Source organism: Lepus europaeus, chromosome 19, assembly GCF_033115175.1.
Source record: "Lepus europaeus isolate LE1 chromosome 19, mLepTim1.pri, whole genome shotgun sequence".
In the NCBI taxonomy this organism is placed as follows: Eukaryota; Metazoa; Chordata; class Mammalia; order Lagomorpha; family Leporidae; genus Lepus; species Lepus europaeus.
In genome coordinates, this window is record NC_084845.1 from 111,232 (window position 1) to 132,872 (window position 21,641).

Below are 21,641 nucleotides of genomic sequence, written 5' to 3' on the forward strand. Positions count from 1 at the left end.
AGGAGCTTGTTCCTTGTCTCCCACATGGGTGCAGGGGCCCAAGGACTTGGACTATCTTCCGCTGCTTTCCCAGTGCATTAGCAGAGTGCCGGATCAGAAGTGGAGCAGCTGGGACTGCGGTCACATGGAAATGGAATCAGCACCCCTACGGCTGCAGGCAGTGGCTTAACCCACTGGAACATAGTGCTGGTCCCACAGGCAGCAGCTTGGCCTGCTGTAGCACAATGCCAGCCTCACCTTAAAACAGCTTTGTTATCTGCAGTTGTAACCTGAGGGAGCAGAGATGAGGCAGGAAACCTCTTCCCTCATGGGAAAATGGGAGGCAAATATAAAAGGTAGCATGACAGCTCCACGGGGGAGACAAGGAGACAAGTGGGAGATGGCTTCCCATTGTCTCCTGACTTGGGAGGATCAGAAGGCATTCTGCTAGGATTCAGGTAAGCTGCATGGTCTGTATGGACACAGGTGGGTCACCAGGGCCCTAGGGTGGAGCTGTTCTGCACGTGTTTGCCTTAATGACTGCCAGCTTCATGGGCGGGGGGATCCTTGTGTATTTGGTTTACCAATGGGTTGTTGCACTGCCCAGCACACAGTAGGTGCCCAAGTAGTATGGGTTAAGTAAGTGAATACATGGGCGTGAGATACTTACTTGAGTGCTTCAGGATATAGAGCATTTCAAACTCCCCCAAAAGTTCCCTGGTACCCCTCTATAGTCTATTTCCTTTGCCCCAACAGGAAATCATGGTTGTTTAGTTGTCAGGATGGATGAGTACATCATTGAAAAATTGGCTCTTTAGATCTAATGGAATTTTTAAATTATTTATTTATTTATTTGAAAGAGAAAGAGAGAGATCTTAGATCCACTGGTTCACTTGCCAAATGGCTGCAAAAGCCATGACTGGGCCAGGCCAAAACCAGGATCCTGGAGCTTCCTTCGGGTCTCCCACGTGGGTGCAGGGGTCCAAGTACTTGGATTATCCTCTGATGCTTTCCTAGGTGCATTAGCAAGGAGCTGGATCAGAAGTGGAGCAGCTGGGGCTCAAATCAGCACTCAGGATGCTGGTGTTGCAGGCAGTGGCTTAACCCACTGTGCCATGATGCCATTTCCTGATTTCTTTCTTTCAAAAATGAATTTTAAAAAAACATTTAATTTTATTTGAAAGGCAGAGAAACAGAAAAAATGGAAGGAGAGAATCAGAGAGACAGGTCTCCCATTTGCTCATTCACTCTACGAATGCCCACAACAGCTAGGGCTGGGACAGACAAAAGCTGGGAGCCCGGAACTCAGACCGTGTTTCCCATGTGAGTAGGAGAAACCAACAACGTGAGCCATTATCATCTCAGGGTTCACATAAGCAGGAAGCTGGAATTGAGGGCTGACTTAAACTCGGACACTCTGAGATAGGATGCAGTTATTCCAAGTGGTGTCTTAATTGTTATATACAAATGCACATTTCTTTTGCACATCATTTTGTTCATAATTAGAGTTATCCAACATTGCTGCACATTCAGCTTTGTTGCTGGGTAGTATTTCATTGTATGAGTGTAGCGGTTAATTTTTCCATCCTCCTGGTGGACATGTGGGCTGTTTTCAGATTTTAGCCATTAAATAAAATCACTGTGAACATTTGTGTAAAACTTTGGTTTAGACATATTTTTCAAATTTAAGTTTTTGATGTAATCTGATTTATTGACTTTTCTCTCTTTTTTTTTTTTTTTTTTTTTTTTTTGACAGGCAGAGTGGACAGTGAGAGAGAGAGACAGAGAGAAAGGTCTTCCTTTTGCCGTTGGTTCACCCTCCAATGGCCGCCGCGGTAGCGCGCTGCGGCCGGCGCACCGTGCTGTTCCGATGGCAGGAGCCAGGTGCTTCTCCTGGTCTCCCATGGGGTGCAGGACCCAAGGACTTGGGCCATCCTCCACTGCACTCCCTAGCCACAGCAGAGAGCTGGCCTGGAAGAGGGGCAACCGGGACAGGATCGGTGCCCCAACCGGGACTAGAACCTGGTGTGCCGGCGCCGCAAGGCGGAGGATTAGCCTGTTGAGCCACGGCGCCGGCCGACTTTTCTCATTTTTTAAAAAAATAGATTAACTTCTTTATTCATTTGAAAGACAGTGGCAGAGAGAGAGAGAGAGAGAGAGAGAGAGAGATCTTTCATCCATTGTTTCACTACCCAAATGGTTGCAACAGCCAGGTCTGGGCCAAGTCAAAGCCGGGAACAGGAAATCCATTCTGGTGTCCCACATGGGTGGCAGGAGCCCAAGAACCTGGGCCATCCTCTGCTGCCCTCCAAGGACGTTGGCAGGGAGCTGGATCAGAAGTGGAGCAGCTGGGACTCAAACAAGGATGTTGGCATTGCACAGGGTGGTTCAACTTGTGCCTCAATGCTGGCCCCTAGACATAGGTTTATATTCTTCCCAGGTAAAAACTGAAGGAAAATTGTTGTGTACTATGGAAAGTACATGCCTGACTTCATGAGAAACTGACAACTATTTTCCCAATTTGTATTATTTTACATAAGCAGTTAACAGCAAGGTCTGAGGGTTCTAGTGTCTCCACATCCTTGTCAACACTTAAAGCATGTTTAAAATGGTATTTGCTTATTTATCTTTCAGAGGCAGAGGGTAGAGAGCAGGGAGACCATCCATAGCAGTAAGAGAGACTTGGGATCTTGATGTTGTTGGAGGTGATTGTTATGCCCAGTTCAGTCTTTCCTAAAGACCACCAAGGAGCTGATACCGTTGTAAAGCACAAGAGAGTTTTATTACAGGTCTGGGCCTGGTCTCTCAATCAACACCGACGCAGTGGGTCTGAATTGAGAGCCCCGACCCTTCAGTTAACAGGGTTTTTATAGGGTTTTCAGAGACATTCTATACATCATGGTACCATTTAGCAAATCATCTCATCCCGCAGGAAATTCAAAGGAATCTCCTAGAATTGATTAGTGCATCCAGTGGTGGGAACGGACCTACTAAAGGTGGTTGGATGGCTTTGGGGTTGATGCCTTTTGAATTGATTGGCCGAAAGACCGGCGCCGTGGCTTAACAGGCTAATCCTCCGCCTTGTAGCGCCGGCACACCGGGTTCTAGTCCCAGTTGGGGCACCGGATTCTATCCCGGATGCCCCCCTTCCAGGCCAGCTCTCTGCTATGGCCCGGGAAGGCAGTGGAGGATGGCCCAAGTCCTTGGGCCCTGCACCCACATGGGAGACCAGGAGAAGCACCTGGCTCCTGGCTTCAGATCAGCGAGATGTGCCGGCCACAGCGGCCATTGGAGGGTGAACCAACGGCAAAAAGGAAGACCTTTCTCTCTGTCTCTCTCTCACTATCCACTCTGCCTGTCCAAAAAAAAAAAAAAAAAAAAATTGATTGGCCAAAGCATAGGGTCCGAGCTCCTGGGGTGTACCTACCAGCCTGCAGGTAGCTATCAATCACCTTATCTGCCCTGAGAAGACACCAGGAACTCTAGGTATTTCTCTGTTATCTGTTAATCGGCTGTTGCTAGGAGAGTTTATCGCAAGGTGAATTCATTTATTTACTCCTGGCTTAGGGTTCAGGGCCTGGTCAGGCCCAAGTTACAAGATGGAGGCCTAATTTAAAATAGTTACACCTTGATTCAGGCTCAGGTGTCACAGTGATGATGTTCAGTACTCTCACATGTTTAGTACTCTCACATGCTTAATACTATGTGCTTTTCCCTGTGCTGAGCACTTTTCATGTTATCTCTCAGAGGAAGGTTGTAGTGTTATCCAAACATGTGTTACTGGACTCTGAATTGCAGCCAACCTGAATGGGAATCAGAGCCCCCGCAGGGCTCCTGAAAGCACAGAGATCTCAGGCCCATGCCAGAGCTTCTGTAATTGGGACACTTGCATTTCTAGCAGTTTCCCCAGTGAGGCTGATACTACTGGCTCAGGGACCAGTGAATCAGAGGGACGTCAGAGAGACACCATAAGGAAAGCATTCACGCTCTTCCACATCCTCGGAGAGTCGTTCTGTAGGGCCTCACCAGGTGTGCGGCCAGGAGCCTGGGACACCAGTTACTAAGTGGACATCTTTAACGGAGGAAATCCGAGAACAGCTCCTTTAATAGGAAGATAAGCCAGGCACCCCCGCTTAAAAAAGGGGGGGGGGACTACATTTCCCAGAGGTCCTCGCGATGCCGCTTGGGCGTTGCCATGGAGATCAGAGCGCGCCTGCCGGCCGGACGCTCAACAAAAACCAGAAGACCCCGGGGGCCGGCTGCTGCTCAGCAGTTGGGGCAGGGACTTCCGGCGCTGCCATACTGCAGGTTTGTTCTGCTCTGGACCGGTCGTTCCGTGCCGTCCTTGGGGACCGCTTCCCAGGCGCCTCCTAGGGACCGCCGGGAAGGACGTGAGGGTGATGGCCAGGGCCTCCGGGACCTCATACACGCACTCGCTTCCTGTCCCTGCAGCCCAGAGGCGACGCCCAGGGTCCTAGAAACACACACAGTGGAGACTGAGGCTCCGAGCTCGACAGTCGGCCCGCGGTCACCTTGGAGTGTGAGATCTCCGACTGACCTGGCGCGGGTGAGTGAAGGGTGCCCGGTGGCCCTCACTGGTAGCTCCCCCGCCTCACACAATGTCCTGGAACCCCTTCCTGGGAAGGGAGCGTCCCCAGACTTCTCTCCCTTTGCTCTCCTGCCTTGCCACTGGGAACCCTAGGGGTATCTTAGGCCCGTGGCCATGGGCTATAAGGAAGAGTTCCCGTTTCTGAAATCCATTGAAGTGTACAAAGCGGTTTCAGTCCTAGAAATCAGGATGATGTGTGAATGCTGGAAAGTGAGGCTGACAAGACCAGAGCCTCAGGTGACCACTGACGTCATAAATAAGATGTCAATTGTTAAATCAACAGGAGTCACTGTGCACTTGCTCCCCATGTAGGACCTCTGTCCTTAACGAGTTGTACTATGAAAATTAACGGTAAAACTAATCTTCAAAGAGTACTTTATACTTTGGGTGTGCAAACTGTTGAAATCTTTACTCGGTATAGAGTTGGTCTTCTGTATATAATTAAAAGTGAATCTTAATGAAGAATGGGATGGGAGAGGGACTAGGAGAGGGGGTGGGAGGGTGGGTAAGGGGGAAAGAACCACTATATTCCTAAAGCTGTACATAAGAAATTTATTAAATAAAAGCTTTTTTTTTTTTTAATTTTTGACAGGCAGAGTGGACAGTGAAAGAGAGACAGAGAGAAAGGTCTTCCTTTTGCCGTTGGTTCACCCTCCAATGGCCACCATGGCTGGCGCGCTGTGGCCGGCGCATCGCACTGATCCGATGGCAGGAGCCAGGTGCTTCTCCTGGTCTCCCATGGGGTGCAGGGCCCAAGGACTTGGGCCATCCTCCACTGCACGCCCGGGCCACAGCAGAGAGCTGGCCTGAAAGAGGGGCAACCAGGACAGATCGGTGCCCCGACCGGGACTAGAACCCGGTGTGCCGGCGCCGCAAAGCGGAGGATTAGCCTAGTGAGCCGCCGCGCCGGCCAAATAAAAGCTTTCTTAAAAAAAAAAAAAAAAAAAAAAAAAGTGCGGCTGAGCTGTGAGTATTCAAGGAATGGCAGATACTCCTTATGTTTGGGGAAAGAGGGGCAGGTTGGCTGGAGTTGCCCTGAAGAGGCAGCCTGAGAGCGTGGCCTGTCATCTGAGTGTGGTGGGATCAGCCAATTTGTTCTTTCTTTTTTTTTTTTTTTTAATTTTATTTATTTGAGAGGTAGAGTTACAGACAGTGAGAGAGAGGAGACAGAAAGAGGTCTTCCTTCTGCTAGTTCATACCCCAAATAGCCACAACAGCCAGAGCTGGGCTGATCCAAACCCAGGAGCCATGAGCTTCTTCCAGGTCTCCTACGTGGGTGCAGGGGCCCAAGCACTTGACCCATCTTCTACTGCTTTCCCAGGCCACAGCAGAGAGCTGGATTGGAAGAGAACCAGCTGGGACTCGAACCAGCGCTCATATGGGATGCCAGCACTGCAGATAGAGGATTAACCTACTGCGTCACAGCGCCGGCCTCTGTCAACTGTTTCGAGTACAGTAAAGATGTGATCTGACTCAGATGTTCCCAGGCACCCTCTGGCTGCAGAGGGAAAGAAGATGGGGTTGGAGTGAGAGGGAGGCCCGTAAGGATTTGATTTTAAATTGGATGAATGTAGGTGGTGACTTGGCCAGAGTGCTGATTGTGGAGCTGGAAGAAGTGGTTAGATTTTGGTTCTGATTTTTTAACTTTAAGATGTGGAAAGTGAGAGAAAGAGGGGGAGGAGGTAGGGATGGCTCCATGGAAATTGGCCTCAGCAACTAGCAGCTGGCCTGCAGTCCAGAGATGCGGGAGACAGTGGGTGGGCAGGTTTCAGGCCAGGAGGTGGATTTTGGCCATGTGAGTCTGAGATGTCCTGGAGACTCTGGAGTGGAGGTGTCAGATGTGTTGCTGGACATGCAGGTCTGAGTTCTGCTGAGGGACTCAGCTTGTAGGTGTTTGGTTTGTGGCAACCAGGCTATAACAGGTGGAGCTCTGGGTCAGGTTAGGAAAGGGTGTGTCTTACGTCAGCAATGGATTCCCTGTGGGAGCAGAAGAGACTAGGTGACTGGCCTGGGCATCTGGTCATGGGTTGTGTATATTACAAAGTCAGATAAAGGAAGTAACAGCCTCAAGGGAAGGTAAGTAGAAAAGAGGGGTCCAGAGCTGGCATTGTGGTGTAGTGGGTAAAGCCGCCACCTGCAACACCAGCATCCCATATGGGCACCAGTTCAAGTCCCAGCTGCTCTACTTCCAACCCGTCTCCCTGCTAATGCTCCTGGGAAAGCAGCAGCAGATGGCCTGAGTACTTGGCCCCTCTACCCATGTGGGAGACCCAGAAGGAAATTCTGGGTGGCCATGTTGGGGGGGAGGTGAGCCAGCAGATGGAAGATCTCTGTCTTTCCCTCTCTGTAACTCTGCCTTTCAAATGGATGGGTAAACGTAAAAAAAAAAAAAAAAAAAAAAAAAAAAAGGAGGGAGGGAGAGGGAGAAAAAGAAGAAATAGAAGAAGGAAGGCCAAGGCCGGCGCCGCGGCTCACTAGGCTAATCCTCCGCCTTGCGGCGCCGGCACACTGGGTTCTAGTCCCGGTCGCGGCACCGATCCTGTCCCGGTTGCCCCTCTTCCAGGCCAGCTCTCTGCTGTGGCCAGGGAGTGCAGTGGAGGATGGCCCAAGTGCTTGGGCCCTGCACCCCATGGGAGACCAGGAGAAGCACCTGGCTCCTGCCATCGGATCGGCGCGCTGCGCCGGCCGCAGCGCGCCTACCGCGGCGGCCATTAGAGGGTGAACCAACGGCAAAAGGAAGACCTTTCTCTCTGTCTCTCTCTCACTGTCCACTCTGCCTGTCAAAAATAAAAAAAAAAAAAAGAAGAAGGAAGGCCAGGTGATTAAGGTCCCCAAGGAGGCAGCTGGGACAAATTGAGGTGGAGGTAGGATGACAGTGGGGCTGGGACTTGTGTTTATTGATCCCTCTAGAATGAGGTCCAGTCACAAGCAGCAAACCACTGCTCAGCTGCTTCAGGAAAACCCCGCTCTTGCCTCTGCGACACCCAGTGAGGATAAGGAGAGTGGCTCAAGTGGCGATGCTGGCCCCAGTTTCCTCAAATGATAACTGAGGGGCTTTTTGCTGTGGCTCAACAGCTTTCAAGGCACATCTTCGGTGGGATAGTGTGTGGGCATTTTGCCAAACTTAATGACCTTGCTGCCACCATTCTTGTCACCACCAGCTGGTTTTGTGATACTAGCAAGAACCTTCTCTTTTTTTTTTTTTTAATTTTTATTTTTGACAGGCAGAGTGGATAGTGAGAGAGAGAGAGAGAGAGAGAGAGAAAGGTCTTCCTTTTTGCCGTTGGTTCACCCTCCAACGGCTGCTGCATCTCACTGATCCGAAGCCAGGAGCCAGGTACTTCTCCTGGTCTCCCATGCAGGTGCAGGGCCCAAGCACTTGGGCCATCCTCCACTGCACTCCCGGGCCACAGCAGAGAGCTGGCCTGGAAGAGGGGCAACCGGGACAGAATCCGGCACCCCGACCAGGACTAGAACCCCGTGTGCTGGCGCCGCAAGGCAGAGGATTAGCCTGTTAAGCCACAGCACCGGACGCTCCTTCTTTTCAATCCTGAATTTGGGAGCCATGTGCTTCCTCTTATACAGGGCTTCCCTGGGATCCATGGCTGACCGGGAGTATCTGCCAGTCCCTCTCACCAGGACAGGTTTTGGTGCAGTGGGGCTTCCCCTTCTTTGTCTTTTTATCCTTGAGTTTCTTCTTTTTAGCTCTGCATTATCCACCTTCTTGGCTGGAGATTTCTTCTTAGTGTCTGGCTTTGGAGCTGGAGCTTTTTCACCCTCCATCTTACAAGATCTTTATGGACTTTTAAAGCAAATACTGCCGGCGCCATGGCTCAACAGGCTAATCCTCCGCCTTGTGGCGCCGGCACACCAGGTTCTAGTCCCGGTCGGGGCGCCGGATTCTGTCCCAGTTGCCCCTTTTCCAGGCCAGCTCTCTGCTATGGCCAGGGAGTGCAGTGGAGGATGGCCCAAGTGCTTGGGCCCTGCACCCCATGGGAGACCAGGAGAAGCACCTGGCTCCTGCCTTCGGATCAGTGTGGTGCGCCAGCCGCGGCGGCCATTGGAGGATGAACCAACGGCAAAGGAAGACCTTTCTCTCTGTCTCTCTCACTGTCCACTCTGCCTGTCAATAAATAAATAAATAAATAAATAAATAAATAAAATAAAGCAAATACTTATCAGTTACATCGTTGTTGGTGTACTTTGGTTTTACTTTTGGTTGATTTGGTGTAGAACCATGACAGGAATGTAACATCCCATTCTACCTTGCCCATTATGATAGTTCTTTTTTCCTCAGGGATTGGGGCTGAAGTCCACAAGGGGTCACTTTCTGAAATCAAGCCTAGTCAAATGTTAATATATAAAAGCTACGCCTATTCATTTGTAGTTACAATCAATTATAAAAGATATATAAATCCAAAATTTAAAACAAAAATGCAACATCTGACATATTAGGTAATTATACATATTGTTAAAGAGTTACCTGCATTGAATATTGACCCCTCTATAAGATCACAGATTTTTCTTGGCTGTTTATGTGGGGCTTGGGGTTTTAGTTAGATTGGCACAGTACATCAGTGCAGACAGGGTCCACTAGGAGAGTTATAAGCTTCCAGGCTTGGGGCAGGGAGTGTTAGAGATTGGCTTTGAACATGCATTAAGAGGTATACTGTGGGGGCCGATGCTGTGCTGTAGCAGGTAAAGCCACCACCTGCAGTGCAGCGTCCCATATGGACGCTGGTTTGAGTCCCAGCTGCTCCACTTCCGATCCAGCTCTCTGTGATGGCCTGGGAGAGCAGTGAGTATGGCCCAGGTGCTTGTGCCCCTGTACCCAAGTGGGAGAGCTCCTGGCTTTTGATTGGTGCAACTCCGGCCATTGCAGCTTTCTAGGGGAGTGAACCAGTGGATGGAAGACCTCTCCCTTTCTCTCTGCTCTGCCTCTTACATAAATAAATAATTTTCTTTTTTTAAAGAGGTATACTGTGGCTGAGAAGCCTGCAGGTCCTAGAGATTGTGTGGCTCTGGAAAACAAGGTTGAATGTATGAACAGGACCAAGTGGAAATCCATGAAGAAGGGGCTGAGTGCTGCCTCTCCTGACAGTTGGGACTTTCAGAGGTCTGATGCAGGAGCAGCCAGGCTCTGGATGCTGTTTGCAGAGGCGTGTGGAAAGGCAGGGAAGTGCTGGTTGTGTGGGGTCTGGAGATGGAAGGTTCAAGGAGTGATGTGCATATCAGAAAAAGTGTGAACCAGTGGGTCAGGACCTAAATAAAGAAAGTGAGCACCAGCTTGGTGTTTCTGGAGACAGAATTGGGGGACCAAGAACTTAGGTATCATCTATCTGTCTACCTGCCTGTTTTTGAGGGGCAGGTCAATGGGACATTTTCCATTTTTTCTGCCATCTGTTGGTCTGGTTGACTTAGCTGTTACCATCATGGCAGGGCCAGGTGACCTTTGAGGACATGGCTATATACTTCTCCTGGGAGGACTGGGGCCTCCTGGATGAGGCTCAGAAGCACCTGTACCGTGATGTGATGCTGGAGAACTTTGCACTTGTGGCCTCTCTGGGTAAGGACCTCATACCCACCCCAGCATCCTTTCCCATTTTTCCCAAGAGCAGCTCTGTTTTCCCATAGCTGGAGCATGGGAGCTGTGGACTGACTGCTTTGTATGTGTAGCATGACCTCCTCTTCTTGAGAAGTCCTGACACTGTCTGCACTACAGGGAAGCACCCAGGGTCAGCTACCCGAGTCTGTCCATGTCAATGGCACCTCTGTTCTACAGGGTGCCCCCCTCCCCCACTTTTTCTTTTAATCAAACATTTCCAGGAGCCTGGCTGTGCCGGGGACCATGGGCACCAATATGGTCACTGCTGGTGGGGACCATTGTGTTGTTCTTGTGAGGTGCTCCTCAAAGGTTTATTTCTGAGTTTTCTTCCCAGTTGCAAAAATGAGATGAGTTCTCTTTGGTCGGTCATCACATGGGTTGCCCTGCATTAGGGCCAGCCAATTACCTGTTCTACTTTTTTCTTTTTTTGTCAGGCAGAGTTAGACAGTGAGAGAGAGACAGAGAGAAAGGTCTTCCTTTTTCTGTTGGTTCACCCCCCAAGTGGCTGCTATGGCCGGTGTGTTGCGGCCATTGTGCTGTGCTGATCCAAAGCCAGGAGCCAGGTCTTTCCTCCTGGTCTCCCATGCGGGTGCAGGGCCCAAGGACCTGGGCCATCCTCCACTGCACTCCTGGGCCACAGCAGAGTGCTGGACTGCAAGAAGAGCAACTGGGACAGAATCCGGTGCCCCGACCTGGACTAGAACCTGGGGTGCCGGCACCACAGGCAGAGGATTAGCCTAGTGAGCTGCGGTGCCGGTCATGTTTTACTTTTTCTTAGGTCTTGTATCTTCCAAATCCTTTGTGGTTGCCTACCTGGAGCAGGGTAAAGTGCCTTGGGTACCCAATAGGGTAAATCTGTGTCCAGTCACAAGAGAGGCCAAATGGGAGCCTAGACCTGGTGAGTGGAGCTGGTGGCATGGATTATATCAGGGTTAGAGTTCCATTATGTGAGAAATGTGTTCTGCATCCACCAAGAGCCCATTTCATCTTCTTGCCATTTCTGCTTTGACTTTTTGCCCCGTGGATGGTTGATGATCCTACTGCCCTGACCTCCATGTCTTCTCTGGTCCCCTCCACTATTCCTTTGTAGGCTTGCCTGCATTGACCTACAATGGCATTAGCCTATACTTAATATGGATTGTGCACATATCTTTATGAGACTCTGAGAACCAGATGCCCAGTTGCAGCTGGACTTTCCTGGGTTTGTGCACACCCCAAGATTTCCTCTTGCTATCAGAGGTCTTCTTGAGCTGCCTGTATCAGGTCCTGCTGAGAGCTGAGGTGTGAGTTGGAGTCCCTGCCTCTTCTCCCTGTTCTCCCATGTTCTCCCATCTGGTGAGTGCCCACCTTCTGTGGCCTATGCAGACCCAGCCCTGTGCTGCTAGATCTTGCTTACCCTGCCTTCAGTCTTGCATACATCAGGCACATCTGTGAAGAGGCCCCTTCCAATAAAGTCCATGTGTACTTTTTCACCAGCACTTCTGTGCTTTCAGGTTGCTGGCCTGGAGCAGACAAAGCTTCTTCCGAGCAGAGTGTTTCTGTAGAAGGAGTGTTCCAGTTTGGGGCACCTGAGGCAGGTCCTTCTACCCAGTATGCCAATATCTGTGATATGTGTGGCCTGATCTTGAAAGATACTTTGGACATGGCTGAGCACCAGGTACCATACCCTGGGCACAAACCCTACATGTGTGAGTCATGTGTGAGAGGCTTCAGCAGCCCCAGAAAGAACACAGTGGCAAGAAGCCCTTCAAGGTGGTAGGAAGAACGTCCTGGATAGCCAGAGCCAGGCCACCACCAGAGAGGGGAAGCTACACGGAAGCACTGTACATAGGGCAGCCTTCTCACCCAGCTGCAGTCTTCAGCAGGTCACAAGAAGCCTTTCAAGTGCAGTGAGTGTGGGAGGGCCTTCCTGAAGACCTTTGCTCTCCTTGACCACCTGATAACTCACTCTGAAGAGAGATGCTTCAGATGCCCCACAGGTGGAAATGCCCCCAAGGAGAACTCAATCCATGTTAATCACCAACAATTACATACTGGGGAAGCATCTCATGTGTGTAAGGAATGTGGGAAGGCCTTTAGCCACCTGTTTAAACTGAGGTTGCCTCAGAAAATTCACGCGGGGAAAATATATCATAGTTGCCGTGAATGTGGGAAAGGCTTTACCCGCAAACACTTGCTAGTTCAGCACCAGAGAGTCCACACTGGAGAAGGCCTTATAAGTGTGTCAGTGCGGCAAAGCCTTCACTTGCAGTTTCCACGTTGTTCGGCACCAGAAAGTTCACAACACAGAAAGGCCATACGAATGCAGACAGTACCACCAAGTCTTTAGCTGTATTTCCAACTTCACTGAGCACCAGAAAATACACAATGGAGAAAGACCGTATGAATGCAGGGAATGTGGGAAGGCCTTCATGAACAGCTCTCATCTTGTTCGACACCAGAAAGTTCATAACACAGAAAGGCCTTTTGAATGCAGAGAATGTGGGAAAGCCTTCCTGCAAACATCCAAACTTGTTCTGTACCAAAGGAGCCATACTGGGGAAAGACCTTATAAGTGCAACCACTATGGGAAGGCCTTCAGTTGCTTCTCTAACCTTGTTCCACACCAGCGAATTCATACTGGAGAAAAGCCTTACGAATGTTCAGCATGTGGGAAAGCCTTCAGTCAAAGCTCTGCCCTCATTCAGCACCAGAAAGTTCATACTCGAGAAAGACCTTATGAGTGCAATGAATGTGGGAAAGCCTTCAGCTATAGTTCTAACCTTGTTAAGCACCGGAAGGTTCACACTGGAAAGAGGCCTTGAGTGCAGCCAGTGTGGGAAATCCTTCAGTGAAAGCTCCATCCTCAGTCAGCACCAGAGAGTTCACACTGGAGAAAAGCCTTATGAGTGCAACAAATGTGGAAAAGCTTTCCGCTACAGCTCTAACCTTTCTAAGCACCAGAAAAGTCATACTGGACTAGGGCCACCTAAGTACAGGAGGTAGGAGAATGCCTGCAGCCAAAGCCAGTCTTATCCAGCACCAGAAAGGCCTTAGGAGTATGGTCAGTGTGGGAAAGGATTTAGCTGGAGCTTTTCCTTATTAACCATAAAAGAACTCACTCATGAGAACACTTCTGTGGAAGGAATCTTTGTGAAGCAGCAGTCGAAAATTGAATCTTGTGTACCACAGCACCCTTGGGGAGACTACCTGTGAGTGTCAGGTATATGGGAAGCTTTCAGGAGCTATGTCACATTTTTCATCCTGTCTAGTGCGTTTGTCAGATTATATCACTGCCAGCTACAATCTCACTTCTACCAGCTGGCAGGCCTCCACAGTGTGTACTTGTCATACTCAGGGAAGTCAGACCTCTGTACTCTCATGTGGTAGAAAGAATATGAGTGATGGGCACTTTTTGGGGTCATCTCATTCCCACCTTTCCTTTCTCCAGTACGTTGGCATTGCCCTAACCTAGTTTTCACTGAGGCTGTGGACTTCCAGGAATTTCCCTTTTCTTGCTTGACACCTGCAGTGCACTTGTTTAGCCTTAATATCACCCAGCTTTGGAACTGCCTGCCTACAGTGTGTGACAATAAAGGCCTCGATGGGGGCTGGCACTGTGGCATGCCAGGTTAAGGACAGCTTGCGACACTGGCATCCCATATTGGAGCAATGGTTCGAGTACTGGTTGCTCTGCTTCTGATCTAACTTCCTGCTAATGTGTCTGGGAAAGCAGATGATGGCTCAAGTGCTTGGGCCCCTGTCACCCATATGGGAGACCTAAATTTGTCACTTGTGACAGTGAGCTTGGTCACAAGAGACTCAGCTCTGCAGAACCTGAGAGGTCTTGCACAACCATGATCTTTAGAACAAATGCAGGTGTCTCTTTAGAGTGGGCAGCATGCTGGGCACCGGCAGTGCAAATAATCTAAAGATTTGGTGTCCTGCAACACCTCTGGGGTGTTCACTTCGGGACCATCCTGTGTGGGCAGGAACTCCAGGACTGAGAGAGGGATCCTCTAGTCCCGGAATGTCGCCATTACCTTCATCTGCTGGTTTTACTGCCCCTGAGGAAGAGCTGTTCCAGGGCACAAAAAACAGAGATGGTGGGATAAACATGCTTGCCCCATTTTCTTGGTTCCCAAGGGATAGAGGCACATTTTTATGTGGAGGCTTTTGATTTTATAAATATTGGAAACCATTCCTGAAAACTTCTACATGAAGTCGTTTCATAAGAACCCATGTACATAAGGTCTACACATGTGTTCCTGGGCCAACAGTTCTGACTATCAGGAAACAAATCAGGCCCAAAGGAGCCTGTGATCTCCAGACATGCTACCCTCTTTGGCCGACAATGTCTACAGTGGCATGTAGCAGCATTAATGGCACTGTTGCCACTTCATCCAGAATGACTCTCCCCCAGGATCTTGCAGTGGAGAGAGATGCTAACCACCTTAAGACCAGCATCCAGGAAGACCTGTGCTCAGCAAGCATGTGGCAGGTCTGCATGAGTTCTTTCCAGAGTTCTGAGGTATGAGGACAGCACCTAATCTCAGGCCATCCTTTTCCTTTCTATTGTCTTCCACCCACATGGTAGGGCTGCTTGGGATGACAAAGTTCAGTTGAGCCATGTGGACTTCAGGGTAGGGCAGGTATTTGTTGCCAGAACTCAGTTCTTTGAATCCTGAATGATGAGTTATAGGTAGGCCATATGAAAGGATGCTGTCCCCATTGGTAAAGAATACCTGACTAATCTTTATATTTGCCTTCAGGTCTCCTCAATAGGGCTCTGTGAGGCATGTGGCCTGCTATGTGGGTGCACATGTGAATGGGTATATGTGGGAATGTCTGAAGCAAAGCTCACATGGCTCAAGACATCTATGAGTTGGGGCTGCTGACATTCATCTTGAATCTCAAAAGACCTTCCTGTGAACCGCCACATAGCAAAGCACTGTGGAGTGACTGCTGAAGACAGCCCTTTTGATATCATTTGAACCCCAGATCTTTGAGTCCCTAAAGCCAGATGCTAAACAGGCTTACTGGTTTCCATGCACCAATAGATAATGCCTTTTTGCTGAAACTCATCAGAGTGAGGTATACGACACCTGGGAGAGGTCTCCCTTTGCAGTTGTGCCCACAACATCAGCCACCCCTTTTAGCTACTGGAGAAGCAGTACCAGAGTTGAGCTGCTTAGAGCCCAGCCCAGAATCTTCTACCAGTTCCTTGGAAAGGGTCAGAAATGATCCTGGATCTGGAAGACAGCAGCAGCAGTGGCTGCAGTGGGCTTAGATGCTGTCGAAGCTCCTTTCTTCTCAGTTGTCTTCCATGCATCCAAAATTCAGCCTCAGCCCATCTGACCCCTTATATCCCTGGTCTCCCTCACAGCAAAACTTGTTTTGTGGATTCCCATCCTACTTGGAAGAAAATGCAAACTTCCAGCTTGCAAGGCTAGCATGATCTGGATCCTCAAACAAACCTTCATTACTGCCTAGGGCATCTACAGTGCAGTTGTTTCTGGGTGAAAAACTCTGTAGTCACCTACTCAGAGAAGTCTTTCTGACTACTAATATGAATTGGCTTCCACTGCTCTCTGTCACCTCTCTGTTCTCTCAGTGCTCTATCAAAAATCAGGAATTACCCTGCAATTTTCTCTGCTTATACACTATATCTCTGTACTCCCCATTAGGAGATAACCAGGTGAAGGCCATGTGTGCTGTATCACCTCATGCCTTTGTTTACCATAGGACTCAGCAAAGGGCCTGGCAAACAGTGAGCACCTTCCCTGTGGGGAATCCTCCTTCACATCAGATCAGACTCCATAACGTATCCTTTGCACTTAAGGAACTTGAGTCTGCTTATTCACTTATTTAACCCATGCCATTTGAGCAACTATTGTGTGTTGGAGACTACACTAGTATAATAGTAAACAAAATACACAGACTATCTTTTGTAGAGTTGACATTCTATTGAAGAGTCAAGTATTCATTGTGGGAGGGAGGAAGAAATCACACAAATATGAATTATAAAACTGCTCTCAGGCAAGATGGAGTGATAGGGACCAGATCTACCCTTTCACCTGAAACAATAAAACAACCAGAAAAAACAAGAAACAATGCTTTTCAAACACTGCAACAGACTGCATAGACCAGAGAACCCTGAGAAGGGAAATAAAAGGTGAGCACTATGATTGCCTACAGCTACTTCCTGGAGAGAGTTTCTAGGCCATAGCACAGGGATAGGAACCCATGTAGGACCTGGAGATTTCCCTCAGTTCAGGAGACCAAGTTGGCAATCCAGGGAGTCCAAGGAAGCCAGAGCTCACAGGACTCTGGAGAGTCCTCTCTCAGAGGAGAGAGCTGCATAGAAAGCTCTAGAAATCAGCACTATCCACTTTGAATCTCCATCTCTGGACTGATAAACAAATGCATGTAAGGAAACTGAGGCCAGGGAAAGAACTGCCCACAAGGAGCAAAAAGAACAATCCCCAGCATGGTGTTAGATATTTTCATTTTCCCACTAGCCAGGGAAGAAAAGCTCATAATTCACAGTGTAGAGTATTCTGATGAGTACTGTCTTAGTAATGGAGACTATCAGCCTTAGATTATAGATTGCTCTGATCCAAACTCCAGAGCTTGAAAAGAAACCTCAAAATTATCTAATGGTAATAAACATCAGAAGCCAACATTTAAAAATAATTTAGCAGGGGTCGGCCCTGTGGCACAGTGGGTTAAGTTGCTGCCTGCAATGCTGACATCCCATATGGGCACCGGTTCATGTCCCAGCTGTTCCACTCCCAGTCCAGCTCCCTGCTAATGTGCCTGGGAAGGCAGCAGAAAATGGCCCAAGTGCTTGGGTCCCTGCACCCACGTGGGAGACCCAGATGAAACTCCTGGTTCCCGGCTTTGGTCTGACCCAGCCTTGGCCATTGTGGCCATTTGGGGATTGAATCAGCAGATACCTTTCAAATAAAATTTTAAAATCTTTTTTTTTTTTTTTTGACAGGCAGAGTGGACAGTGAGAGAGAGAGACAGAGAGAAAGGTCTTCCTTTTGCCGTTGGTTCACCCTCCAATGGCCGCCGCGGTTGGTGCGCTGTGGCCGGCACACTGCGCTGATCTGATGGCAGGAGCCAGGTGCTTCTCCTGGTCTCCCATGGGGTGCAAGGCCCAAGCACTTGGGCCATCCTCCACTGCACTCCCTGGCCACAGCAGAGAGCTGGCCTGGAAGAGGGGCAACTGGGACAGAATCCGGTGCCCCGACCGGGACTGGAACCCGGTGTGCCGGCGCCGCAAGGCGGAGGATTAGCCTAGTGAGCCGCGGCGCCGGCCCTAAAATCTTTTTTTTAAGATTTATTTATTTATTTGAAAGTCAGAGTTACAGAGAGAGAAGAGGGGCAGAGAGAGAGAGAGAGAGGTCTTCCATCCAATGGTTCATTTGCCAATTGGCTGCAATGGCTGGAGCTGCGCCAATCCAAAGCCAGTAGCCAGGAGCTTCTTCCATGTCTACTGCTTTTCCAGGCCATAGCAGAGAGCTGGATCAGAAGTGCAGCAGCTGGGACTTGAACTGGTGCCCACCCATATGAGATGCCAGCACTGCAGGTGGCAGCTTTACCCACTATGCCACAACACTGGCCCCAAATTTTAAAATCTTATAAAGAATAAAGATGTGGCCGGCGCTGTGGCTCAACAGGCTAATCCTCCGCCTAGCGGCGCTGGCACACCAGGTTCTAGTCCCGGTCGGGGCATCGGATTCTGTCCCGGTTGCCCCTCTTCCAGGCCAGCTCTCTGCTGTGGCCAGGGAGTGCAGTGGAGGATGGCCCAAGTGGTTGGGCCCTGCACCCCATGGGAGACCAGGAGAAGCACTTGGCTCCTGCCTTTGGATCAGTGCGGTGCACCGGCCGCAGCGCGCCAGCCATGGCGGCCATTGGAGGGTGAACCAACGGCAAAGGAAGACCTTTCTCTCTCTCTCTCACTGTCCACTCTGCCTGTCAAAAAAAAAAAAAAAAAAAAAAAAAGAATAAAGATGTGTCTCATATCAGAGTTGGTTTTATTCCTGACCTGGGCTTCTGATTCCAGCTTTCTGCTAATACAGACCCTGGGAGGCAGTAGCAATAATGCACATAGTTGGGTTTCTGTCACTTACGTCTACATTCCCAGCTCCTGGATTTGGCTTCTGCCCAGCCTTAGCTATTGCAGGCATTTGGGGAGTGAACAGTGGGTGGGAATGAATGGTCTATCCTTCTGCCTCAAATAAATAAATACACTGTCTTTGTTCACAGATGACATGATCATTTATGAAGAAAATCTGAATCAAAAGAAAACCTTGTGAAATTAATAAGCAATTATTACCTGGTTAATATCCAAAGTAAATTACTTTCCAGTGCACTAATATTGTACCAAAGTACACTGTACCAAAAATAAATGCAATTTGAAATTAAAAGCACAATGCTATTTATACTAGCACCCCAAAAATCAAATAAGTATACATTTAACAAACTATGCTCAAGATCTACATGAGGAAACCTAAAAAAGATCAAAGAACTAACTAAATATTGAGATATTTTATATTTATGGATAGATTCAATACTGGGACCAGTGTTGTGGTATAGTGGGTAAAGCTGCCACCTGCAATGCTGGCATCCACCTGGGCACTTGTTTGAGTCCTGGCTGCTGCACTTCTCATCCAGCTCCCTGCTAATGCACCTGGGGAAACAGCAAAAGATGGCCCTAGTGCTTGGGCCCTTGCACCCATGTGGGAAGGGAGCTCCTGACTCCTGGCTTCGGTCTGGCCCAGCCTATTGCAGCCATTTGGGGAATGGAACAGCAGATGGAAGACCTCTCTGTCTCTGTTTCTCTCTCTCTCTGTAACTCTTACAAATTAAAAAAAAAAAAAAAAGTTTTTGGGCCGGCGCCATGGCTCACTTGGTTAATACTCCGCCTGCAGTGCCGGCATCCCATATGGGCTTCGGGTTCTAGTCCCAGTTGCTCCTCTTCCAGTCCAGCTCTCTGCTGTGGCCCGGGAGGGCAGTGCAGGATGGCCCAAGTGATTGGGCCCTGCATCTGCATGGGGGACTAGGAGGAAGCACCTGGCTCCTGGCTTCAGATCAGCATAGCTCCAGCTGTAGCGGCCATTTCGGGGGTGAACCAACAGAAGACCTTTCTCTCTGTCTCTCTCTCTCTCACTGTCTAACTATCTGTCAAAAAAAAATTTTTTTTAAAGACTCAATATTGTAAATATGTCAATTCTTCCCAACTTGATCTATAGATTCAATGTAATCCTAATCAAAATCACAGCAAATTGTTTTGTGGATATCAACAAATTGATCTAAACTTTATATGGAGGGGCAGGTGATTGACTTAGTGGTTAAAAACAAATCTTGGGGCTGGCGCCGCAGCTCAATAGGCTAATCTTCCACCTTGCGGTGCCGGCACACCGGGTTCTAGTCCCGGTCAGGGCACCGGATTCTGTCCCGGTTGCCCCTCTTCCAGGCCAGCTCTCTGATGTGGCCAGGGAGTGCAGTGGAGGATGGCCCAAGTGCTTGGGCCCTGCACCCCATGAGAGACCAGGATAAGCACAGTGCGCAGGCCACAGCATGGTGCGCCAGCCGCGCCAGCCATTGGAGGGTGAACCAATGGCAAAAGACCTTTCTCTCTGTCTCTCTCTTTCACTATCCACTCTGCCTGTCAAATAAAATAAAATAAAATAAAATAAATCTTGGGATGCCTGTATCCCATATTAGAGTGTCTAGGTTTGAGCCATGCCTCTACTTCAGATTCCAGCTTCCTGAGGGGGAACAGGTGACTGCTCAAGTAGTTGAGTCCCTGCCATCAACATGTGATACCTTAATTGAGTTCCCATCTCCTCTATATGGATTGTCCTAGTACAAGCTATCATAGGCATTTGAGGAGTATACATTAGTGAATGAGAGCTCTCTGCCTCTTAAATAAACGAAAAATTAAAAAAAAAAAGTTTTTATGAAGAGACAAAAGACCCAGAATAAAGGAAGAACAAAGTTGAAAGACTGCCAAACAACTCAACCTCAAGACTACTTGTTAAGCAACAATAACAGTGTGGTACTGACAAAAGAACAGGCAGATCAATGGAACAGAAATAGACTCCCATAAATATATAGCCAACTGATCTTTGACAAGGAACAAAAGAAATACAGTAGTACAAATACAGATTTTTGTTTTCAGAAAACATGCTGGAACAGCTAGCATCCATATATGAAAAAATGAATCTAGACATAGACTTAAAATATTTTAAAGATATTTATTATTTATTTATTTGAAAGAGGGAGAGAGAGATCAATCTTCCAAACACTGGTGCACTCACCAAATGCCCACAATAGCTGGGGCTACATCAGGCTAAAGCCAGGAGCCAGGAACTCCTTCTGGGTCTATCACAGGGGTGGCAGGAACCCAAGCAACTGGGCCATCATCTTCTGCCTCCCAGTTGCATTAGCAGGAAGCTGATCAGAAGCACTGAGTAGCTGGGACTCTGATATGGGATGTGAGTATTAGAAGCAGTGGTTTAACTTGCTAATTCACAACACCCACCCCTAAAATTATTTTTAAATTTTTAAAATTTATTTATTTAATTTCAAAGGCAGAGAAACAGAAAGAGAGAGAGACAGGTAGAGAAAGATCTTTTATCTACTGGTTACCTCCTGAAATGCCTACAACAGCCAGGGCTAAGCCAGGCTGAATCTGGGTGCCAGGAACTCAATGGTGAGGACACAGCTCTTTGAACCATCACCTGCTGCTTCTCAGGGTTTGCATCAGCAGGAAGCTAGAATCAAGAGTGAAGGCAGGAGTGGGTGTGGGTGTGGGTGGGGAGGTGTGTGGGGGGAGGTTGGCACCTATATCCCAAATGGGCACCGGTTTGAGTCCCAGCTGCTTCTCTTCCAATCCAGCTCCCTGCTAATGTGCCTGGGAAAGCAGTGGAAGATGGCCCAAATACTTGGGCCCCTGCACCCACGTGGGAGACCCAGAAGCTCCTGGCTCCTGGCTTCAGATCAGCCCAGCTCTTGCCGTTGCACCCACTTGGGGAGTGAACCAGTGGATGGAAGACCTTTCTTTCTGTCTCTCCCTCTCTCGGTCTATAACTCTGCTTCTCAAATAAATAAAATCTTAAAAAAAAAAAAAAAAGAGTGAAGGCGTGATTCAAACCCAAGTACTCCGATAATGGGATGCAGGCATCCCAAGCAGCATTTTAACTACTGCACCAAATGCCTGCCCCTTAAAAAATTATTTATTTGTGGCCGGCGCCGTGGCTTAACAGGCTAATCCTCCACCTTGCGGCGCCGGCACACCGGGTTCTAGTCCCGGTTGGGGCGCCGGACTCTATCCCAGTTGCCCCTCTTCCAGGCCAGCTCTCTGCTATGGCCCGGGAAGGCAGTGGAGGATGGCCCAAGTGCTTGGGCCCTGCACCCGCAAGGGAGACCAGGAGAAGCACCTGGCTCCTGGCT

At 49.0% G+C, this 21,641-nt stretch overlaps 1 protein-coding gene and 1 pseudogene across 1 annotated transcript in view; one reads left to right on the top strand and one right to left on the bottom strand.

Moving 5' to 3' along the window:
• Positions 1–21,641, bottom strand: part of ZNF324 (zinc finger protein 324) — a 45,142-nt gene that overhangs the window by 19,984 nt on the left and 3,517 nt on the right. The gene's annotated exons all lie outside the window — the stretch shown is intronic.
• LOC133748604 (zinc finger protein 79-like) lies at positions 11,836–13,178 on the top strand (annotated as a pseudogene).